Source organism: Phocoena sinus, chromosome 8 (genome assembly GCF_008692025.1).
Source record: "Phocoena sinus isolate mPhoSin1 chromosome 8, mPhoSin1.pri, whole genome shotgun sequence".
In the NCBI taxonomy this organism is placed as follows: Eukaryota; Metazoa; Chordata; class Mammalia; order Artiodactyla; family Phocoenidae; genus Phocoena; species Phocoena sinus.
In genome coordinates, this window is record NC_045770.1 from 63847534 (window position 1) to 63868191 (window position 20658).

The 20658-nt window shown below is 40.1% G+C and overlaps 1 pseudogene; it reads left to right on the top strand.

Moving 5' to 3' along the window:
• The first annotated feature begins 9781 nt into the window (after positions 1–9781).
• On the top strand, positions 9782–10266 carry LOC116758346 (annotated as a pseudogene).
• The last annotated feature ends 10392 nt before the right edge of the window (positions 10267–20658 follow it).

Below are 20658 nucleotides of genomic sequence, written 5' to 3' on the forward strand. Positions count from 1 at the left end.
CAGAAAAATATAAAAATCATCTCTAATAACACCATCCATAGATAATCATGATATTTGGGATTTATCCTTCTGGAATATTAGAAATGTTAACTAAGGAAGTTGAATCTAGGGGAGTAATGCCCTAATTAGACAAGGATATTAAGTGAGAGTGAAGGGATTAGGTGTTCAAGGAATTTCTGGTTTAGGAGGCTGAGGGGAATATTTGTGCCTAAGATAACAGGAAGAGGAGTCACACTGGAGGGAAAGATGCTGAATTTTGTTTTGGATACTGTCTATCTATACTTCCTTGCTTCCTGACTTCTATCATCTTTTCTCACCTGAAACTCCTCTCCTTATAGTCACCAGTGAGCTTCTTTTCATTGGATTCAGTTTTTAGTCATTTGCTACCTCTCTCCATTGCTTAATACATTAACTGCTCCCTCCTTCATGATTTCCATGACAATTCTCTGACCACCTAGTAAACTCTTTTGGAGGAAACTTCTTTTTTCCTTTCCCTTAAAAGCTGGCATCTCCCCTAGATATCCACTCTCTTCTCAGTCTACAAACTTTTCCTAGGCAATCTTGGCCATGACTTCAATAACCACTTATACATACATAGATAACAAATTTTTTTTTTTTTTTTTTTTTTTTTTTGCGGTACGCGGGCCTCTCACCGCTGTGGCCTCTCCCGCTGCGGAGCACAGGCTCCGGACGCGCAGGCCCAGCGGCCACGGCCCACGGGCCCAGCCGCTCCGCGGCACGCGGGATCCTCCCGGACCGGGGCACGAAACCGCGTCCCCTGCACCGGCAGGCGGACTCTCAACCACTGCGCCACCAGAGAAGCCCCAAATTTTTATTTCAAACACCAGAACTATACACATAACACTTACTAGACATTTATACCAGGGTGTACCACAAGCACCTCAAACTCAGAATATCCAAATCTGAAATCAACTTTATCCTTCCAAACTTTAAACACTTCCTGTATTCACAGTCTTGGGAGATGGCACCATCAGTTCCCCTTTTGCTTGAGCCAGAAACCTAAGAACTCTCATTTAACATTCATTAAATTCAACTTGTTGAATGAATGATGAATGAATGAATTCCTCTTGTCTTTCACACCACATCCAAACACTGGGTCTAGTCAGATCTCCATCTCCTCTTCCTTACCTTCCTCATTCAGATCTCATGACCTCTCTTCTCACTCACCTCTAAGCAATTTTCCATATTACCACTAGAGTGGTCTCTGAGAGACAATCTTGAAGCCCTTCATGGTCTGACACAAGCTCAAATGGTCTAGCTGACTCCGAATCTAACATGAATAAACAAATAAATGAATAAAAGAAACCATTCCGAACCACATATAGTACCCTGAACACACCATACTCATGTATGCTACTGTGCCTTTGCAATAGTTGTCCCTCTGCCTTAAATGTCTTCCCCCCAGTGTTTCTCTATGATCAATTACTGCTTATCTTAGAAGAGTTGTCCTAAAGGTACCTACCAATCATGACAGGCACTTCCTCCCCTGGATTGACTCTATTTTAGTAATTATCTAATTATATTTAATTGTTTACTTTGTTGTGGGGGAGGGGCACACCACATGGCATGTGGGATCTTAGTTCCCTGACTAAGGATTGTACCTGTGCCCCCTGCATTGGAAGCGTGGAGTCTTAACCACTGGACCGCCAGGGAAGTCCCCTAATTGTCTACTTATTATCTGCCACCAGACTATAAGCCCCTTTGGTGATTCAGCCTGGTGCCTTTCTCAATATGTTTTTGTACAGTGAATGCCTTTGAGATACATGAAAGCTCTCCAAATGCATATGATCACTAGATAGTTAAATGCACAAATGAAAAAAGAAGGCTGAGAGGGGTAGACCTGTATCAGGAGATATAAAAAAATATTATAAAGTAATTAAAACAGGAATGTACTGGGTCAGGAAAAATGTAGGTAAACAAATGAGATCAAGTAGACCCACATGATCATAGGGATTAGTATATGATAAAGGAGGCTTTTTTTTTTCAGTTTAAAAAATTTTTAATTTGTTTCAAAGTTAAACCCAAGACACATTGACTTCATAGGAAATCCACTGAGAAATGTTTTTCTAGGCTGAACACCTGTTTCCCTTTAGTCTCCCCCAACAGAGCATGTACATGTTAATTACTTTCATTTTATAATCACTGCTGTCCCACCACTATACCAAGAATACCTAACTGTGTGTGTGATATTCTGAATGTTCTTAGCTATACCCTAATTTCACTAACTGCAAAAGATTTTCTGGGATAACCTGTCACTTGAATTCTTTGGCTACTTTTGAAGATGAAGTCCAAAGAACTCTTAAATGATTCTCCTTTGTGTGTGGAGGGGGTTATTTTATAGGCATTAGCAACTAGCACCTGGGGCTGTGCTGATCCCATCTGGCATCACTGGGAGACAACCTGTAAAACCAAAGAATCATTTGATGCAACAGGCAACTAAGTGACTCAAAACTGAAGGTTAAATTTAAAGAAAAAATAATTTAGAGAAAAAAAGGGCAATCCTAGAGGAACTCATTCTAAAAACTCAATCATTATGCCTCTGTGTGTGTGTGTGTTTGTGTGTGTGTGTGTGTATAAGGCACAACCAGATCAGTTCAGTGCATGCTGGTGGGTCCCACATGACTCAAAGGAGGCATTTTAAACCAGAAGAAAAAAGGATAGATTATTTAATAAATGGTACTAGGATAATTGTCTAACCAATTTTTAAAATCAGATATCTATCATATACTATATACAAAATTAATTATCAGATGATATTAAAGCTTTAAATTTAATAATAAGAGCTATGAAAGTATAGAAAGATAAAATAGAAAAAATGTTTTTATTATCTTGAGCAAAAAGACCTTTCTTAGTATAACCTATAAGAAAGCATCTGATTTTATCCCTGTGAAAATTTAAAACAGAATTTAGCACCCATCACACACCCAAAGGAAAATCTACTCCACAAAACAATAATGAATAATGTAGAGATTATTGAATTGTTTGAAGAGAAACAGAGAGACAGTTAATAAATTCTTCTAGACATTTTTGTTCTTCCCTCTTATTGTCAGCACCTCACTTTTTCTCCCCCCTCCTAATCTCTAGAGCAAACACAGTGCTTTTCTGCTTTCAGTCTTGACTTGACGGCCCTGGAGGTCTAGCCTTTGTGCAAGCATAGCAAATATTTATCTAATAAAAGTTGAAAAGCTTTTTTAAGGATCTAAAATTAATATTGGAATAAGGAAGACATTAAAATATATTTTACATAAAGAAATATGGACATAATTTAAGTTTGCAGCTTGCTGAATATTCACAGACTCAAGAGGGGCATCTCCAAGTCAAGAGACAGAACAGTACCAACACCCAGAATACCCAATACTTCCTTCCAAGTCACTATTCACCCTCCCCAAAAGAGACCACTGGAAAAGCCTCTTAAAATATAATGCAAAACCTAAAGCCAATTTGAGATTTCCCTATCTAGCCATGACAAAGTAATTGATACCAGACCAGCCTTCCCACTGCAAAGAACTAGAAAACTAGGCAAAATATCTGAAACAACTGTTTTTAGATGCTGAACAATAGTCAGTCAAGGACTATGATCCTTGAGAGAAGAGAAACAAATGAGTCTCATGATTACATGGTCTTCTGCCTAGAGGCACTTTCTGAACCACAGCACAAGAAGGGGTAGCCCAAAGAGGGCACAGTGGTATTACTAGGCCAAAGAGAACAGGATGGGAGTTCAAGGCTACCATTAAGGCTGGAATTTGCAGGGCAGGACACCAGAGAGGAACAAAGAAGAAGCTCCAGATAGCTGCATAGGAATCTCCTTGGGTTTTTGGTTGAAAACCTGCACAAGCCAGCGTAAGACCACATGAGGTGGAGCAAAGAAAAATGCTCGCGAAATAATGGATACTGGAAAGCTGTGAGCTGTGTGGAGATTCCAGAGCTTACATGGGACTGGAAGACGTTAAAGTTCCACTAAACCAGAGTGAAAAAAGCTCGTGACCAAGTTTGCCATTCAGAAAAGACACCAGAAAGGCAAAGCCTTAGTATTAGGGCTAATCTAACTCTAGAGAAAAGGCTGCTTTAGACATACACTAATACAGATTAAAAACAAGATTCAAAGGATTGATTTGATGCACAAGTAAATTAACCGTCTACAGAACAAAATTCAATTATTTTTATTGAGGTAAAATTGATATATAACATTATATAAATTTTAGGTATACAACATTATAAATTGATATTTGTATACACTGCAAAGTGATCACCACTAGTTACCATCTAGTTACCATCCATTACCACACAGTTGATCCCCTTCACCCATCTCATCCTCTCTGCACTTCCCTTCCTCTCTGGTAACCACCAATATTTTCTCTGTATCTATGAGTTTGTTTTTGTTTTGTTTGTTCATTTGTTTTTTAGATTCCACACATAAGTAAAATCATATGGTATCTGTCTTTCTCCCCCTGAGTTATTTCACTCAGCATAGTACCCTTAAGGTCCATCCATGTTGTTGCAAGTGGCAAGATTTCATTCTTTTTATGGCTGTATAGTATTGCACTGTAATCTGTATATCTTTATCCATTCATCCAATCATAGACACTTAGGTTGTTTACATATCTTGGCTATTGTAAATAATGCCACAATGAACACAGGGGTGTATTTATCTTTTTAAATTAGTGTTTTTGTATTCTTTAGATAAATACCCAGAAGTGGAATAGTTGGATCTCATGTCAGTTCTCTTTTTAATTTTTTGAGGAACCTCCGTACTGTTTTCCATAGCAGCTGCACCAATTTACATCCCCACCAACAGGGCTCCCTTTTCTCCACATCCTCTCTGATACTTATTATTTCTTGTCTTTTTTTTTTTTTTTTTTTTTTTTTGCGGTACGCGGGCCTCTCACTGTTGTGGCCTCTCCCGTTGCGGAGCACAGTCTCCAGACGCGCAGGCTCAGCGGCCATAGCTCATGGGCCCAGCCGCTCCGCGGCATGTGGGATCTTCCCGGACTGAGGCCTGAACCCACATCCCCTGCATCGGCAGGCAGACTCTCAACCACTGCGCCACCAGGGAAGCCCTCTTATCTTTTTGATAGTAGTCATTCTCTGATAATAGTCATTCTCTTTGTGGTTTTGATTTGCATTTCTCTGATAATTAGTGATGTTGAACATCTTTTCATGTGCCTGTTGGCCATCTGTATGTCTTCTTTGGAAAAATGTCTATTCAGATCTTCTGCACATTTTTCAATTGAATTGTTTGTTTTTGTTGTTGTTGAGTTGTGTGAGTTCTTTATATATTTAGAATATTAACTCCGTATCAGATACATGATTTGCAAATATCTTCTCCCATTCAGTAGGTTGCATTTTCATTCTGTTGATGATTTCCTTTGCTGTGCTGCAGCTCAATTTTTTTAAAAAGAAAATAAAATCAAGAAGTTTTATAGTATGGGATCCACAATGTTCAGCATGCAATCTAAAATTACTAGGCACTCAAAGATTCAGAAAAAGGTGACCTATAATCAGAAGAAAAATCAGTCAATAGAGACCCAGAAATGACTTTTTTTAAAAAGCTATTATGAATATATTTAAGGATTTAAAGGAAACCATGAACGTAATAAGGGGACAAACAAGAAAGACCACTAAAGAAATGTAACCTGTAAAGTAGAACAAAACAGAAATTCTGGAACTAAAAAATACGATACCTCAAGTGAAAAATTAACTAGTTGGGTTTACCATCAAGTTAGACACTACAAAAAAAAGGCCAGTGAACTTAAAGACAGGGCAAAATAAATCTTCCAAATTGTAGCACAGAGAAAAAAAGGCAGAGTCCAACATATTATATGTCTAATTAGAACTTCAGAAAGAAAGAAGAGAAAAATTAGGATATTTGAAGTACTTTTTAAAATAATGGTCCTTTTTTTTTTTTTTTTTACAGATTTGTTGAAAACAATAAGCCAAAGATCAAAAAGTTAATTGAACCCAAAGCAGGATAAATATAAAGAAAAACACACTTAGACCTGTCATGATGATACTGACAGCCAGAGATGAACAGAAAATCTTTGGAACAGCCAGAGGGGGTTTGGAGAAAAAACACATTTCATTCAGGGGAACAGAAAAAGAATGAATGCAAACTTCTTGTAGAAAAATAATGCAAATAAGAAGAAAATGGAGCAACTTCCTTAAAGTGCTTAAAGAAAATAAAATCAAAACTGTGGACTGAGAATTTTAAATCCAGCAGAAATAGCTTCAAATACAAAGGTGAAAGAAGGATATTTCAGTTAAACAAAAACTGAGAGATTTGTCATCAGCAGACTTAAAATACAAGAAATGTTGAAGGAAAATGATGACAGAAGGAAATGCAGACCTACAGAGGAATGAAGAGTGCCAAAAATAGATGGGTAACTATAAAAGACTTTTTTCTTCATTATATAGTTTTTACGGGATAATTGGTAATCATATATCACTGGTGGGAGTATTAAATTGTACAACCACTTTGGAAAAAGTTTTGGCAGTTTCTTATAAAGCTAAACAAACACCTATTTTATGACCCAGCAGTGCCACTCTTAAGTATAGTTTAAAATGCATGTCCATGTCCACAAAAAGACTTATACACAAATATTCATAGCAGTTTTAGTCACGATAGCTAAAAACTGGAAACAGGTAGTGTGAGGACATTGTCCCTGAAATGGGGTGGGCTACTGTAGGGTGTCAGAGCCTGGACAGAATGAGGAGACTCGGTCAGCGTAGGGGTTTAAAACCCAAGCAGAGTGGGGAGGGTGTCCTTATAGAGAAGCAGCCCAGTGTGGAGTTTCAGAGCCCAAGCCAGGTGTGTCAGAGGTCCCAAGACCACCCCCAAGTTCAATGATTAACTAGCAGGACTTAGCACACAGTCATACTCATGGCTATGATTTATTACAGCAAAATGATGCAAACCAAAATCAGCAAAGAGAAAGGCATATGGGGCAAAGTTCAAAGGAAACCAGGCACAAACTTCTAAGAGTTCTCTCTCAGTGGAATCACAGGGAACGTGCTTAGTTCCTCCAGCAACAAACAGTGACAACATGTGTGAAATGTTATGTATCAGAAAGCTCATAAGATTCAGAACCCAAAGTTTTTATCAAAAGTTGGTCACAAAGGTACTCCATGCCTGTATGTACAAAAATTCCAGATTCCCACAAGGAAAGCAAGTTGTTCAGGATAAACCACATTATTTATACAAAAAGTTTGGGCACAGTGAACCATTCTTATCAGTATGAGGAAGGTGGGAACCCTCCTGAAATCCAAGGTACCAGGTTCCAGCCAAGGACCAAACTTGTACACAATCCCTTCCAGCAATAGCAGTCTCAGGCCTTCTATATTAACTCTTCTGCACATCAGGTGACAAGGGTATCCTTGAGGAGGGGCAGCTCAAAGCAGGTTTTCAAAGCCAAAGAAGGTTGAGGAGAGTGTCCACACAGGGGGCAGTGATGGTACTAGCCTGGTACTGGGAGTCAGAATCAAAACTGGGTGAAAAATGCATCCATATAGGGCAACTTGGTTCAAGGTGTTGGAGTCAAATGGGATAAGGTGAGCATCTACACAGGAGAGAGAAGGGTGCAGCAATAAGAGATTGGTTACAAACTGGTACATTGATAAAAAATAAGTAACAATATTACAATAATAGTGGCCTGGATTTTCTTACCATCATTAGAGTTAAAAACATGTGAAGGGAGAAAAGTAGACTGAAACTTGTGATGTTGGGGGTATTGAAATTGGAGGTATCAGTCTGAAATCATGGTTTTCAATAGATAGATGGAAGTAAAAATGAATATAAAGGTAAACGAGTATGTCTACCAAACGGGCCTGGAGCAGTGACACCTCAAGGACAACGAATATACTTGGTGTTAAGATCTTGGTTCTAAGTAATATTTTTCACTTGTTGGAGAAATGGCTAATTACAGGGTTAGTTACAGGCATGGAAAAATACAGGATGAGTCTGGAGCATCTTGTACAAGAAACAAGGAAGTGCTCAAAGAATGACAGGGACATATCAAAAGGACAAGAGCCAGCTTGAAGAGGCTCCAGTGGCCAAATTGGGTATAGCTTGAGTTGCAAAATAGATAATGATATATTTTTTAAAATATTCATTCATTTATTTATTTTGGTTGCGCTGGGTCTTAGTTGCGGCAGGTGGTCTCCTTAGTTGCGGCACTCAGGCTCTTTAGTGTGGCATGCGAACTCTTAGTTGTGGTATGCATGTGGGATCTAGTTCCCTGACCAGGGATGGAACCCGGGCCCCTTGCATTGGGAGCATGGAGTCTTAACCACTGTGCCACCAGGGTGGTCCCAAAATAAATAATGATGTTAACAGACTATAACTCATTGGATAAAATATGAAATCATGAATTTATGTTGATAAAAAAATCAATGAATAAATTTAAAGTTTGATGAAAATAGAACATTTACATAGTTTTGAAATATCTATCATAAAATATTGATTAATTACAAAATGAAAAAGAGTAACTTTATATCCCACTCAAATGATTCAAGAAAAAAATTCTTTGTACTACTGGCAACAATTTGAAAGAAATAAATACACAAGTCACAGTTATAGTTGGAGATTTTACCACTTATCTCTTAGTAATTAACAGAACAAGTAGTTGTTCTGTATTCTGATTGTGATATTGGTTATGCACATCTGTATATTTGCTAATATTCATAGAACAATACTGTAAAAAATCAGTTATACTGTATGATAATTTTTATTTTTTAATTAATTTTTATTGGAATATAGTTGCTTTACAACGTTGTGTTAGTGTACGATAATTTTTAAATAAAATAGTAAATAATAATATCTACATATATAGTTGGTGAGGAAAAATCTTAAATTTTCTATGGCTGGACAATCAAACTAAGACAGAAAGGAAAAAAAAAAATGACATGACCCCTTTATAGTAGGCCTTTCCCAATGTGCACTGTGCATCTACATTATACATTACCCAGACCTTCTCAAAGCAAGAGGATGAAATCAAACTTTGAGAAAAAGCTGGTCCCTTTCTTCAGATGCCAGCATTGTAATTCTATGATTAATATTTCTTTTTCATCTCATACAAAGGGTCACATTGACCAAGGGCTTGTTCTGTACGGGCATAACTGACTAAAAACAAAAAACAAAAGAACTGATGAACTGTGTGCACAATGCTAACCTTTCAATATGGTACATTATCTCAAAAATGTATAAAACTGTATCTTTAACTCCTGATCAATGGAGCAGTTCTCAGAGTTTCTGAGAATCTGTTTCCCGGGTTATAATCCTCAGTTTGTCTTGAATAATATTCTCTTTTCTTTCTTCTTAGCTTGATTGTTATTTGATTTTTCATTGACATAATAGAGAGAGTGGCAAAGTAAATCAATAAAGTAACTTTATACCATAAGGAGCTTGAAAAAGGAGCAAACTAAAACAATAGCTAGCAGTAGGAAGGGAGTAATAAAGAACAGAATGGAGACAGATACAATATAGAACGGAAAAACAATAGAGAAAATCAATAAAACCAAGAGCTTTTTCTTAAAAAAAATTGACAAATATTTAGCTAGATTGACTAAGATACAAAGCAAGAAAAATTAAAGTATTAAAATCAGAAAAGAAATTGTTACCAAAGTTCATGTGCCCGATGCACAGTGAGGCCAAATAAACTGAAACATCGGAGTTTGAAGCAGAGAAAGGTTTATTGAAGTAGGACATTTCTACAGATTTTACAGAAATGAAAAGGATTATAAGAGAATACTGTGACTTTTCACAAAGATGGTGCTGAAAGCGAAGAAGGAAGCCCCTGCCCCTCCCAAAGCTGAAGCCAAAGCAAAGGCTTTGAAGGCCAAGAACACAGTGCTGAAAGGCATCCACAGCCACGCAAAAAAGATACGGATATCACTCACCTTCCAACTGCCCAAAACACTGTGGCTCAGAAGGCAGCCCAAATGTCCTCAGAAAAGTGCCCCTAGGAGAAACAAACTTGACCACTATGGCATCACCAAGTTCCCCCTCACCACCAAGTCAGCCATGAAGAAAATAGTAGACAACAACATACTGGTGTTCATTGTGGATATCAAGGCCAACAAACACCAGATCAGACAGGCTGTGAAGAAGCTCTGTGACATTGACGTGGCCAAGGTGAACACCCTGATAAGGCCTGATGGAGAGAAGAAGCGTATGTTCAACTGGCTCCTGATTACAATGCTTTGGGAGTTGCCAACAAAATTGGGGTTATCGAAACTGAGTCCAGTTGGTAATTTTAAATATAAAAGTTTTCACTAAAAAAAAAGAGGATACTGTGATGAACAGTTTGCTTCAGGGAGAGGAACTGGGTGGCAGGGAAACAGTGAGATTTTACTTTTGGAATTTTGTCCCAAATGCATGAATAATATATTTAACCAATAACAGCAATAAACATATGAGCACAAGAATAGATAAAAATGAAAATAATTTATTAAAGTATAAATTATTTTTACCATATTTTCTAAAGTTTTTGCAACAGGCTTGTGTCACCTTCATGATTGGAATAAAAACAAAGCAGATTTTTTAAATGTTCGTAATGTTAGTATGCATACAATTTTTATTGTGTTTCTTTAATATCATATCAAGTCTTACCTCTTCTTTGACTAGAGGAATTTAGTGAAAACAGCATCTTCTCCTTGGCTATGAGCAGGAATTGGAACCCCTAAGTTTTACACTTCCAGGTGAGGAGACCTCAGCCTAAACTAGGAATGGAAACAGTTTAGAAACAGAAAAAGAAGAGTAGTTTCTCAGGGAGCCAAAGAAAGAAGATGTTGTCCTAGAAATAGGTTGGAATGTGGTGGCTGGACTCAGGCATTAGAACTAATTTTTAAGTCCCAGTGTTCAGGCAGCTGTCAGACAAGGCAGGCCAGAAGCCAATGGAAACCAGCTGGTAAAGCTGGAAAGAAGAAGCAGGCTATGTATGTGGGGTACGCAGGGTCGGCACCTTCACATACTGGCACAGCAGTGAGTTCTGTCCCCAAACTGAGTGAGAAAAGGGCTGGGCTCCAGTCAAGAACAACCAGCCAGGTCAAACTCTCTGGATTGACATCACCCTTGTGCCAAAAGAACGCAGGCATCTCAAACTGCCTTTTCATTTGTGCTGGATGGAGAGAGTGTTGGCAAGAGTCCGAATAGTTCAAGACTTTGAGGCTTGGCCCTCTGGCCCGTTTCTCTCAGTGCTGCTATTTGCCCAGGCCAGTAAAGAATCCTGGTCTCTAAAGAGTCAAGATTATCTGAACAAGTCAGAATAGAATAACTTTTAAAAATGAACACTTTTAGTTTTAAAAATTATTTTTTCCATGGGCCATGTCGTCACTTATTATATTATAATAGCACATTTGTATAGGTTTTTTGTTTTGTATTACTCCCCAATTGGAATGTAAGCTCCTTGAGGACAGGGGACTTTTTCTGCTTCATTCACTGCTATCTTCTCAAAGCTCAGAAGGGTGCCGGCACAAACAGAAGATTTTAGTTGAGTTACAAAAAATAATCACTGCCAAAAAAATGTTACAAAAAGTTCAAATAGTAAAGTTCAAAATGTAAAATTTGAGTCTTTGTCCATATCTCCATCTAATTCTACTCTCCCAAGATAACCATTATAACATTTTTGTGTATACAATATTAATCCTAGAACAATCTGTCTTTTTATTTCTGTTTATCTTAAGCAGACCACAATGCCTGGCATAGAAGAAAGTACTTGATACAACTACTTGAAAGTTCATTGAATGAGTTGTAAGCAGTCTTGGAGTTGGGGTGGAGTGGCTAAAAAAAGAGTTGGCTGCTATAGGCTATTTCCCTGAACAAGTTAGGGTGAGTTCCTTGAGTTAAGCATCTGTATATCACACGTATCGAGGAGAGTGCCTGAACAGGACCAATTATTTATTAAGCACTTAGTCTATGACCCAACCATATAATGAGGAGAAAGGTTTGATTCTCCAGCCTGCTGCACTACTTCTGGCTTTCTTGAATTAGACTCCTTGCCCTGTTAAACTGGCTCAGTGCCATTCTACCTGAGCATGCTGGCCCCAGGGCAGAACTCCCATCCCAAAGAGCTCTACATGCCTTTTGGCTGCTGGCAAGACAGAATGAGAAGACTGTCCCATAGGCCAACAGACACAGACACCCACGCTCATGCCCAGCATGTCTGCATGGAATGTTGCCCAGTTAGAACCTCTGAGAGACAGACATCTGTCAGCATCTCTTTGTGAGGGTGTCTCAGGGGATTTGTCTGAGTGCCAGCTTCTCTATAGAAAAGGCAGTCAAAGCCGGAAAAAGCCAGCCATTCAGTCACACTGAAAATACAATATTGAAGCATTAAGCTGGAATGTGACGATTTACAGCTGTCACACCACACTCTCTAAGTGAAATCACATTTTGTGCCAGACTTCCAAAGACATAATCACATGAAAACTATTTTTATTGCCTTGATGCATGGTTAAAAATAGTTTACCACAAATGTAAGAAAATCTACTATGGGATCTCTGTTGAGAAGCATAAATACAGGGAACAAAGTGGCTGTTTTCTATTTTACTTCAGGAAACATTTAGTTATAAATAGAGTGATGCACTAAGCATAGAAGAAGAGTGACTTAGGGTGGATTCCTTGCTAGTCAGTAACTTTATTGAATCAATAAAACTAAATCAACAAAACTAAATTTCCTAGAATCCACCTTAATGATAGAAAAATCTTAGTAGGCCTTTCAGGTTCCAATTAATCTTCGTTTTCTTCTTGACTTCTGCTTATTTCCTTACCAGATCTTTCACCGTCCAGAAGTTAAGTAAAATATTCCAATCTCTCACTGTACTTACTGCTGGGTTCTTATCACTGTGTGTGTGGTGGGGAGCTGGGGCAGGGGCGGGGAGTTCGTTGTAGAGAGGGCCTGAGTTCTCAGTACCCAAAACATTAAAAGTTGCCACACATTTCCTCAGGCCTCTGCACCGGCTGGTTCCTTGGTTTGAGAGGCTCTTTTCCAAATCTTTGAGCAGCTGCCTCCTCATCATTCAGGTTTCAGTCAAATGTCAGTCCTTCCTGACTATCCTATTTAATATTGCCCTCCTCCCATGACTCTGTCTCATGACATTTAGTCTTATTTTCCTCACACTACAGCATCTGAAATTTTACTTACTGGATTATTGTCTGTCTCCCTAGATAAGACCTAAGCACCATGAAAGCAAATACCCTGTCTGCCTTGGTTACCACAGTACTCCACCACCTTGAATAGTTCCTGGTATACAACAGGCTTTTTGTACATATTTATAATTGAATAGGTGGTGGCTGATAGATGGTAGTGGTTAAGTGTAAAACTTTGGAGGAGTGATTTGTTTAAGGATTTAGAAAGAGAATTTTAAATTTCCAGCCAATTACTGTCTTGCCAAAAAGAAAAATGAATTGGGATTATCATGTCCATTGTCAACTTCTAATTATGCCCTTAGCACTGGTTTCTGTACCAGGTGTGAGTGTATCACACACAGTGCATTTTACCACTTGGATTGGAGATCAAAGGAAATCAAAAGTCATTAGCAAATCGTAGATTAACCATTACACATATTTTCCTCAATAGCTCTTGGAAGAGTCACCCTAAAACACGCTGTTATTCAATGAAATATGTAAATTAGTAATGAAAAAGTTCGTTCAATTAAGGTGAAGAGATACACGCGAATAGAGAAGACACATTTTAAAAGGATAGAAAAAGTCCCCGTTGAACTTAACAACAATAAGGTCGTTCTTTTCTTTAGTTCTCTGTAGTGAAAAAAACTGTAAGGATGGCAAAAACGGACATTTTTTTTTAATTGACATTTTATGGCTCTTGTGAATTGACACAAAGTAAAGGCATATATTTGCATCAGAAAAAAATTAACATTAGCAATCAGAGCTATCTCCTAAATGTCCGAAATATGACTTTGTTTATATTGCCTCTCTGAAATCTTAACTAGATTTTTTTTTGACTATAGAAATTAAGTAAGAAACAGGGCCCTCAAAATAATGGCAATTGATTTAATTCCTCTTACCTTCACTATCCTCGTCTGTAAAATGGAGCTAATAATACTTATCACATAGAATGGATAATGTATACTAAGTGCCTAGCTTTAGTAGATATCCAATAAATATTATTTCGGGTTGTTGCTATTTTTTTAAAAAATAAATTTATTTATGTTGTTTATATTATTTTTGGCTGCGTTGGGTCTCAGTTGCTGCGCGCGGGCCCTCTCCAGCTGCGGCGAGCGGGGGCCACTCTTCGTCGCGGTGCGCGGGCTTCTCATTGCGGTGGCTTCTCTTGTTGCGGAGCACGGGCTCTGGGCACACGGGCTTCAGTAGTTGTGGCTCGTGGGCTCTAGAGCGCAGGCTCAGTAGTTGTGGCGCATGGGCTTAGTTGCTCCGCAGCATGTGGGATCTTCTCGTACCAGGGATCGAACCCGTGTCTGCTGCATTGGCAGGCAGATTCTTAATCACTGTGCCACCAGAGAAGCCCCTTGCTCTTTTTAAAATACTTGAAATCCAGAAGCCCTTTGGGCAGCATCTGGCCTTGAGGTCTCTGATCTGCTTCAGCCACTCTTAGCTCTATAACATATCCTTCCTGGGAGGTTACTCAGCAGGCACTGTGGGAAATAAGAGTTTGTTCTGATTGTAAACTGTCCCTGCTTGTCAGAACAATAACAACAACAACAAAATCAAGCATCATTTCCAGTCTCCTCTCCAGCACCAATTGTGCTTCAGTAATCTATCACTAAAGAGGTATCTGGGGTAAAACTGAACATGTGCATAAAGAGATTGTGAACCCATTTGGGTCGAGACTACCACTCCATCAGAGGCCACAGCAGTAGCAGGACAAAACTGAACCAGAGTAGTAATTTCAGGGATGCCTCTCCAACAAGAGGCAACTAGCTACATGAGAAGACCTCTGAGTGCCTCATCCTTCTCTCTGACCCCTTCCTGAGAACAGGGAAGGGGACAAGGTGTCCCAGGGTATGACTCAGCCTCTATCTGCCCTCTAGGGCACTAGAGTGGGAGGAGGATTAAAAAAAGTCCACTGATCTCCTCTGCCGTAAGTCTAGCTTATACTGCAGGTGGAGAGCTTCGAACCAATCATGAGATTGACATTTTAGGTTTTGTTGTTTCTTTCTTTCTTTCTTTCTTTTTTTTGCAGTTCGCAGACCTCTCACTGTTGTGGCCTCTCCCGCTGTGGAGCAGAGGCTCTGGACACACAGGCTCAGCAGCCATGGCTCACGGGCCCAGCCGCTCTGCAGCATGTGGGATCTTCCCGGACCAGGGCACGAACCTGTGTCCCCTGCATCGGCAGGCGGACTCTCAACCACTGCGCCACCAGGGAAGCCCCCGAGATTGACATTTTAAACCAGACTGAACTGAGTTTTAGTTGTCAAGTCATAGAATCTGCCCAGGATGTCATTAAGGTACAGGTGAGGGGGATTTGCCACATCATACTTGAAAGTAGTAATCAAAAATAATAATACCGGGCTTCCCTGTTTGAGCCATGGTTGGGAATCTGCCTGCCAATGCAGGGGACATGGGTTCGAGCTCTGGTCCGGGAAGATCCCACATGCCACAGAGCAACTAAGCCTGTGTGCCACAACTACTGAGCCTGCGCTCTAGAGCCCGTGAGCCACAACTACTGAGCCCGTGTGCCACAACTACTGAAGCCCTTGTGCCTGGAGCCCGTGCTCAGCAACAGGATAGGACACCGTGGTGAGAGGCCCACGCACCGCGATGAAGAGTGGCCCCCACTCGCCGCAGCTGGAGAGGGCCCGCGTGCAGCAACGAAGACCCAGTGCAGCCAAAAATAAACAAATAAAAATAAATAAATAAGTTTATTTAAAATAATAATACCTCACAATTACTGAGTGCTTAGCCTGTTCAAGAACTTTACATATATTGGGCTTCCCTGGTGGCGCAGTGGTTGAGAGTCCGCCTGCTGATGCAGGGGACACAGGTTCGTGCCCCAGTCTGGGAATATCCCACATGCCGCGGAGCGGCTGGTCTGTGGGCCATGGCCACTGGACCTGCGCGTCCGGAGCCTGTGCTCTGAAACGGGAGGGGCCGCCTCTGCAACCGGAGAGGCCGCAGCAGTGAGAGGCCCGCACCGGAAAAAAAAAAAAAAAAAGAACTTTACATATATTATCTTGTCTAATCCTCATAATAAGCTTGTGAAGTAGATCCATTACAATCTCCACTGGACACAAGAGGCAACTGAAGCACAGAGAAGTTAATTTGCCTAATTCAGACCCCAGCAGTCCCGCTCCAGAGCCAAGCTCCTGACCAACATGCTTTACTGCTTCTTATGCCCTGATAGGTTGAGATTTCTTCATAAACCAGTTACATATGTGGGCGCCATCATATATCAAGACCATGTAATGTGTCAGTGCAGAGTTCTCTTTTTTGCTTACTTAAAGAACAAAACCTCTCAAGATACAAATTTCAAGAAATCTTCACTATTCCAAGCAGTCTTTGTTGTTGTTTTGTTTTTTTGTCTGTTTTGGCCACTCCACGCAGCTTGCAGGATTTAGTTCCCTGACCAAGGATTGAACCCGGGCCACAGCAGTGCAAGTGCCGAGTCCTCATCTCTGGACGGCCAGGGAATTCCCCAAGCAGACATTTTAAAGGCAAGACCCACCTGGGTTGTAGGATAAAGGCCAAATTCAATCACCTATCAAGAGGAGTTAAGAGGGCATCTGCCCTAATCTACTTTTGCCCCATCTCTCACTCTATTTTTTTTTTTTTTTTTGCAGTACGCGGGCCTCTCACTGCTGTGGCCCCTCCCATCACGGAGCACAGGCTCCAGACGCAGAGGCCCAGCGGCCATGGCCCATAGGCCCAGCCGCTCCGCAGCATGAGGGATCCTCCCGGACCTGGGCACGAACCCGCGTCCCCTGCATCGGCAGGCGGACTCTCAACCACTGCGCCACCAGGGAAGCCCTATTTTTTTCAAGTTTTAAAGGCTACTTTATTGGCCTTCTCTGGACATTCTTTGTTTTTTTTTAGTTATTTTTTTTTATACATATTAGTGTATATATGTCAATCCCGATCTCCCAATTCATCCCACCACCAGCTCCGGGACAAGGCAAGATTTAGACAAGAAAGTGAGAATGGGAGCAAGACTGTGGTAGGAAGGGAGTACCAAGAAAAGGAGCCTAGGGGAGAAGAGAAGAGGTATCCGGAAAGGAAGTCTACAAAGCTGGGCTGGAGACTAGAAGACAGTGTGGCTTGCAAGAGAAGTTCAGTATGGAAGGGACTGGTGTCTAGAAAAGCAATTTGAGACCAGGTTAAGGAAAGGAGAAGTTCAGTTTGGGACATTTTTGCAGTGTTTGCACATTATATAGGTGGGGATATTCACCAGGAGAGTAAAAATTAGGACCTAAAGCTCAGCAAACTTTAAGGCTATGAATAATAAATGAAGAAGTCATCAGCCTATGAGTGCAAGAGAAAATCGTTGGAGTAGATAAACGTATTTAGCAAAGAGGGCAGAGCAAGATGAGAAGGCAGCCAAGAACAGAATCTTAGAGATCACCTATATAGGGCAAGTGGAAAAAAGAAAACAGTGAAGGATACTGAAAAGAACTGTCAGAGAAGTAAAAGGAGAATCCATTGAGGGGGGATCACAAAGGCCAAGAGAGGAGAGATTCCAGAAGGCAAAGACAGTCAACATGGCAAAGAAGAATGAAAAGTGAGTAGAAGTCATTGGGTTTTGCACTTAGAAATTGGTGACCTTTGAGAGGGAAGTTTCAGTATAAGAAAGATGCTTCTCTACATCTTGCAGAAAGTATACAGCAAAAGCCATCACTAATTTTCATAGTAGTTGTCTCAGTCATTATCCTAGTCAGCTCAGGTTGCTCTAACAAAATACCATAGACTAGGTGGCTTAAACAACAGACATTTATTTCTCACAGTTTTGAAGGCTGGGAAGTCCAAGGTGTCTGCTGATTCAACTCTTCCTGGTTTGCAGATAGCTGTTTTCTTGCTGACTACTCACATGGCAGAGAAAGAGAGCTCTGGTGTTTCTTCCTTTTCTTAGAAGGGCACTAATCCCACCATGGAGGCCCCACACTCATCACCTCATTTAAATCTAGTCACCTTTCAAAGGCCCAACCTCCAAATAGTATCACAGTAGGGGCTGGGGGGAACATAAACATTCAGATCATATTAGTCATAATTCTTTGGGTTGCAAGAAAGAGAAATTCACTTTAAACTAGTGCAAGGAGAAGGCATTTTAGCAAAGCCCCAAGGTAGCCAGTATACAAAGGGAAAGGAAAGAGAATCTGGAAAACCATCAAGAACTGTGATCCTGTTAGTCCTCTTACTATCTCTCATCTCTGTTTCTCTCTGCACAGCTGTTGGTATCCCCTGTCTGAAGCCTAGCTTTCAGTGTTTTGACATGCATATGGCTAAACATGGCCATTCCACAGCTTCTGAGAATGCACCTTCTCCACTCAAGCAACATGCAGATACTGAAATAGAATTTCTCAAATCCAATCATAGTTCCTGATGGAACTTGTATCCCTGAAGCCAATTCCACCTTTGTCAGGCTTTAGAGGAATGTGACAATAACCTTATCTTTTTCACCTTGTTTGAATTGGGTTTCTATCATATGCATTTGAAGAGTTCAGAATTTCTGACGGTAAAAGTTATTAAGCCCCAGAATGCATTCCAAGAAAGGCTCTCTTTCTAAAGAAACTCTCCAAGAATTGTCTAGAAAGGACAGTTCTTTCCTTTAAAGGGCCTTTATGTCTAGATTTTTCCCTCTGATTTCAAAAGCAAGTAACAAAGAAGAAATCAATCAGTTGTCTCATCGTCTCCCTGGGGAGGCAGACAGATGTTATTATCCCATTCTGACAGGTACAAATGGGCACAAAAATACTGAATTATTTTCTTTTGCTATCCATCATGTCAAGAGGCCTGCTAGGAATGGGAAACCCTTTTTAGCCTCAAGACAGCACTTTTCCTTTTAAAAAGAAAACTGCAGGGACTTCCCTAGTGGTCCAGTGGTTAAAAACCCGCCTTCCAATGCAGGGGACACAGGTTTGGTCCCTGGGAACTAAGATTCCACATGCCACGGGGCAACTAAGCCCACGTGCTCTAGAGCCCATGCGCCACACCTAGAGAAGCCTGTACACCGCAATGAACATCCCGCGTGCTGCAACTAAGACCAAATGCAGCCAAATAAATAAATATTTTAAATAATAAAAAAAAAGAAAACTGCAACATATGGGAAAAGAATCTAAAAAATAGTGGATATATGTATAACTGATTCACTTTACTGTACACCTGAAACTAACACAACATTGTAAATCAACTATAATAAAATTTTTTTAAAAAGAAAAAAAAAACTGCAACATATGAATACTTAACCAAGAATGATGGTTAACTTCTAGAGCTCATTTATTCCACCGAAGTAAACTCTAGCCACCCCTTAGTCAAGCATCCTGGATAGCTTCAGGCAAATGAACCCCTGAGCAGAAAATATGATTGGGAATTAGATCCTTTAGCTTTTAATCTTTTTCACCCATTTATTTCTGTATACCTTTTCTGCTCTGAATAATCTTTCATCATTTATTCCTCAGGGAATTCAAGCATTGGGTTGCCTTTTTTTTTTATTTTTTGCATTGCCTTTTGAGATCTGGTTGTGAGGCATGTCAAGTCCTTTGGTAAGAGCAAGATTTCCAACTGTAAGAAAGGTATTTTACTAGTAACAGCTGCTACCTCTGGGGGATGGGATTGTGTAGAAGTTTTACTTCCTAAATTAAATATTTCTGAAATGTTTGAAATTTTTCAGTAATTATGAGTTGCTTTTGTAATCAGAAAAAAAAGTAAACACATATTTCTTTAAAATGTTCAATGCCAAAAAAAAAGAAAAAGGCAACCCAACAAAAAAGAAAGATATTTTACCTATGGAGCTCTCCAAGGGTATAGTATTTCTCTATCATCTAGTACATTTTGTCCTTTTTATCTTCTAATGATTAAATCCTATGTTTTTCTAAAAATTGTAATGTCTTAACCAAATTTTAATAAGCTCAGGTCTCTGGCTCCAGTCGTCCTTTTCAAATCATTCCCCACACTGTTACCAGAGGGATCTTTCTTAAACAGATCTGAGCAAGTCACATCCCTGCTGCAAATTATCTGAGGCTCCTCCTCCCCCGCAGACTCCAGGGACTCCATGAATCAAGCCCTACCTACCTGCTTCTCTAGGCCCATTGCCCTTTACTAGTCACCTTGCTCTTAAAGCTTCTACGATACCAGACTAAGTTTTAGGAACAGCATTTCAAGGCCCAGACTGAACCATCTCCATCTCTGCCTAGATCAGAATGCACAAAGACCTCTCCAAAAAGCTTGACTTTGCTGGGGCTGGGCTCAGGGGTGCTCCTGTCAGTAGGACTGAGGTCATAGAGACTGAGACACAAGAGTTGGCACTAAGGTGGGTGGAGTGTCTTGCAACAACATGGACAGACACAGAGGGTATCATGCTTAGTGAAGTAAGTCAGACAGAGAAAGACAAATACTCTATGTTATCACTTATTTGTGGAATCTAAAAGAATAACACAAACGAATGTATATAACGAAACAGACTCACAGACATGGAGAATAGACTAGTGGTTGCCAGTGGGGAGAGGGAAAAGAGG